Genomic DNA, 3,836 nt, shown 5'->3' with positions numbered 1-3,836 from the left:
GTGTCTGTGTCCCCTCTTTCTCTCTCAACCCAACCAGCATATGGCCGGCCACCTAGAGTCAATAAATATAGCAACTTCTGACCAACCCATATCCAATTGCAGGCTTAAAATACCAACTTCTGATTAGGCACCAGCCTTTTCCAGTTTAAGTCCCACCCATTCCGAGTATGGATACAGATACAGATAATTTAGTTGGTTGAACAGATACAGATACAGATAATGGTGTACTCGCTCATCCCTGGTAAAATTGTGTATGCATAGCTTTATAAACCTGAAAAAAAGATGCCATAGCATATGATTCACATAATTTTCATACTCATCAAACCATTCACTGAGACCTCTAATCCTGTGTGGAAGATACTGCATCAGTTTCTACACTCATTTGTTCAGGTTTTTGCCTGTATTTCTCACCTGTCTGTATGCTCAGTGGTTACAGTTACAGGCAACATCAGTCAGGCAGGTGCTGACAGTGTAAGACACTTGCCACAATCTCCAACATTGCTGGTATGCATTTGGGACCATAGTTGTATTTTTAGTTTGAAGGGAAATTGAAAACAATGCTTAAGTTAATGCTAAGTTAGATTTTACCTCATGGTTCAACTTTAAGTTACTGTCCTGTAGTTTGTGCGTGCACAGTTCCTAATAAGTGGTTACAAAATGAGCTGATTGATTATACGTGATTGTATGTGATCAGACAGCTTGTGTTGCTTGACCTACTGGACTTAGTTCTACTGCCTCCCCATATTTCAGTAATGAAGTTGGTCATTATAATGTCAAAACTGATAGAAATGATGGTCAAAACTACAAACATTATTGTAAAAGTGATGCGTTTTCATTAAGTGGAAAAGTGGAGTGGAAGCACCCACACATTAGCCAGATTGACCTGCCATTTCATTTAACTTCATAATCCAGTCTGACACTGTTTTTAGGTTAGCTGATTTCTGTTTGGTAATGGGAAATTATTACACTCTAACCAATCACCAGTGACTGACATACTGATGTCCCATCTCTGTCTCTTCAGTCAACGCAGAAATTTTAGCAAGATTTGACGTTTTTTCACATCAATCAAAAAATGTGTTGTTTAAAGAATTGTTGTTTCTGTAAACCGACTTTGACCATCTCATGATGATTTTTGTTTAGAAGGGTTCTTGCCCTGGCACAGGAAGATGATTTGTAACCCTACCTGCAGAGCTGTGGTTGGCTCAGTTATTTGTCAAACTGGGGATGCACCTGTCAATCAGCAAAACACCAGACAAAAGATTGGTGGATGTTGATTTAGAGGTCTGGAAGCACTCCTCTCACATTGTGTAATGAAATGAATTCTTTTTAAGCATAAAGATATAAGTTGAAGGTGTTTCTCTTTCTGCTAGGAGACTATAAAGAAGCTGAAGCATATTAACAACAAATAACAGTTGTGGTGAGGTTGAGTTCAGTTCTTCAGTATGCTGAAAGTCCTCTCTGATGGTATGTGATGTACACTATGCACATGCAGAACACAGTCTGCTTCAATTTCCATCACTCATTAGCATTCTCTTTACCTCTCCACCCTGATATTGATTTGACTCCAGAAATTAGCGCCCTTCTTTTTTCTTCTACCCACACACTCCCTTTCTCACCTTCCACTGCCATGGCTCTAACTCGACGCTGCTTCTTTCTCTGTGCATTTTTTTTTTTTCTTCTTTGCTCACCCGCTGTCTCTCTGGGTTAATGCGGGAACATTGGTATTCTTGTGCTGAACACAGGACAGAAGATGGGATGTATAGCAGGTCAAGTCTGCCTCGCTTTCATCCTGGTGCCTTTGAACAGATAAAGAGACTCTAATTGCATTTGCATAATCACACTAAGACAAAGTCACACATGCACACACACACACACACACACACACACACACACACACACACACACACACACCCTAGAACGGTGAATACACACCCTCACAGATGAAGATTCAAGACAGAAGTGTTGAGTTACACTCTGAACATACAGAAACATTTAACTACACACAATCCACAGCAGACTTCCAATAACAAGTGGAGTCACAGTTTGAAATTATTTGTCAATTAATCAGTTCACCTCATATTGTATGAATTTACAATTTGATCATAGAACATAGAATAAAATATAGGAAGGATAGGTTTGGAGTATATTTTATATACATATATACATATACATACATGTACATACACACACACACACAGACACCTACTCATTCAAGGGTGTTTCTTTATTTTTACTATTTTCTACACTGTAGACACCAAAACTACAAAATAAGACATGGAATTATGTGGTAAGGGAAAAAAGTGTAAACAAAGCAAAATATCTTTCATATTTTAGATTCCTCAGAGTAGTCACCTTTTGCTTTGATGACAGCTTTGCACTCTATTGGCATTCTCTCAACCATCTTCATGAGGTAGCCAGCTAGATGGTTTTCCAAGAGTCTTGAAGGAGTGCGCACACATGCTGAGCACTTGTTGGCTGCTTTTCCATCACTCTGCGGTCCAACTCGTCCCAAACCATCTCAATTGAGTTTAGGTCGGGTGATTGGGGCGGCCAGGGGTCTCATTTATAAAACAGTGCGTAGGATCCATAATAAAAGTGTACGTACATGCAAAAGCCAAAAACGGTGTGCACCAAAAAATAATCTTATTTATAAAACCGCACATACACATGAATGCATGTATATTTCTCTTTATAAATCACAGTCCACCTGGAAATGTGCACACATGGATCAGCCTCCTATCCCGCCCTCTACATGCCCATATTCAGCCATAAATGGTTGATGCAAAAGTATTCATGAATATTGATGTACAAGTGTTTCTTTCACTGTACCAATCAGTCTCTCTGTCTTTAGATGCCTGACCAATCAGTGTCAACAGTCAGCGTACATGGCCTCTCGCTCATGACTTGCACTCAGACAGCTGCAGAGGAAGGACCGCAACAGCCGTGAGCGGACTTTAACTGTTTTGTTTCCCCATTTTCTGACATCTTGAAGTTATGTGTGTAACCCAAAACAATCAGATACAACTTCAATAAAAAAATCCTGTGGATTGTAAAGTCAGACATCTGTGGTTAAGTGCTTACCACACCCTACAGTGGGCCACTTCCCAGTGAACCTGTTTTAAGTACTTTTTACAACACACACTCAATATCTAAAATACAATAAACACTGTATATTTACTCCCAGCATACAGGTGTTTCTCTAATTTACACAGTCCATATATGAGTAAGTGGTGAAGATGTGCCGGTGAGGTGACTGGAGGAGGCAGAGCGTGCGTGGCAGCCGCCGTGGTGTCTCCAGTGCGCTCAGTACAGCACATTTGTGTTCACTGCAGCAATTTTACACACATAAACTATATGAAAATCATACCTGCTGATATATGCACAGTATTGGAAGATATTAAAAATCTATTAGCGCTATTGCTTAAGTTACGTTTGTTTAAGTTAAGTTTTTTGATGTCATCTGGGATTTCTACAACCAATGATGATATTTTCATCAGTTAGTTAACGTGGTTCAGGTGAAAAGGAATCAGTATATTCACACTTAATATTGGGAAAGGCAAGTCAGACTTTCCTGAGCCCTGCCACCTGCCACATCCTGACATCATCCTGACATCATTCATTTCAGCAGCTGTAACTGACCTTCTCCTCTGAGCTCCGAGTGAGGCAGTGCTGATGAAATGTTGAGCGGACTTCAGTTGAAGATTTGAGTTGGCTCATATCTTTTCAAGTGGAAAGGTGCTTATGGAATAGTTATGGCTCACTACAAGGGCAAGTACATTTAACACTGCTGGTTTGAATGTTTCTGATAACGTGGAATTATAATTAATGTTTGATAT

General features: G+C 39.8%; 1 long non-coding RNA gene across 2 annotated transcripts; it reads left to right on the top strand.

Moving 5' to 3' along the window:
- The first annotated feature begins 21 nt into the window (after nt 1-21).
- Nucleotides 22-3,014, top strand: LOC121902585. Of its 2 annotated transcripts, XR_006097591.1 has the most exons (4): nt 22-504; nt 1,141-1,281; nt 1,371-1,464; nt 2,852-3,014. It is a non-coding gene; the product is annotated as an uncharacterized LOC121902585 (long non-coding RNA). The 2 variants fall into 2 exon arrangements; XR_006097590.1 differs by having other exon boundaries at nt 22-1,281.
- The last annotated feature ends 822 nt before the right edge of the window (nt 3,015-3,836 follow it).

Source organism: Thunnus maccoyii, chromosome 8, assembly GCF_910596095.1.
Source record: "Thunnus maccoyii chromosome 8, fThuMac1.1, whole genome shotgun sequence".
NCBI lineage: Eukaryota > Metazoa > Chordata > Actinopteri > Scombriformes > Scombridae > Thunnus > Thunnus maccoyii.
This window is presented reverse-complemented; position numbering and strand designations above follow the sequence as displayed.